The following is a 232-nucleotide window of genomic DNA, read 5'->3' as shown; positions in this document are numbered from 1 at the left end:
GCCCTGCTTGTGGGGCTCCTCCGCAGCCTTCTCCTCTGCCAGGAGGGGGGCTTCTGATCGGGCTCCGTACAAGACGTGCAGGAGGTGGCCGCTGCCTTCCTTCGCATCACGTCCTGCAGAGACGCGCCCGCCCCTCTGTCTAACCCAGCGGTGCCCAAGCAGAGCACCTCAGCGGGTCTCGGGCCCGACGCCAGGCGGGAGGCCGGCGCTGCGGAGGGTGGCGCGGGGCGGG

Source organism: Crocodylus porosus, unplaced genomic scaffold (genome assembly GCF_001723895.1).
Source record: "Crocodylus porosus isolate Cpor-Errol unplaced genomic scaffold, CroPor_comp1, whole genome shotgun sequence".
In the NCBI taxonomy this organism is placed as follows: domain Eukaryota; kingdom Metazoa; phylum Chordata; order Crocodylia; family Crocodylidae; genus Crocodylus; species Crocodylus porosus.
The sequence above is the reverse complement of the archived record's forward strand: the minus strand, read 5'-3'. Positions refer to the sequence as shown.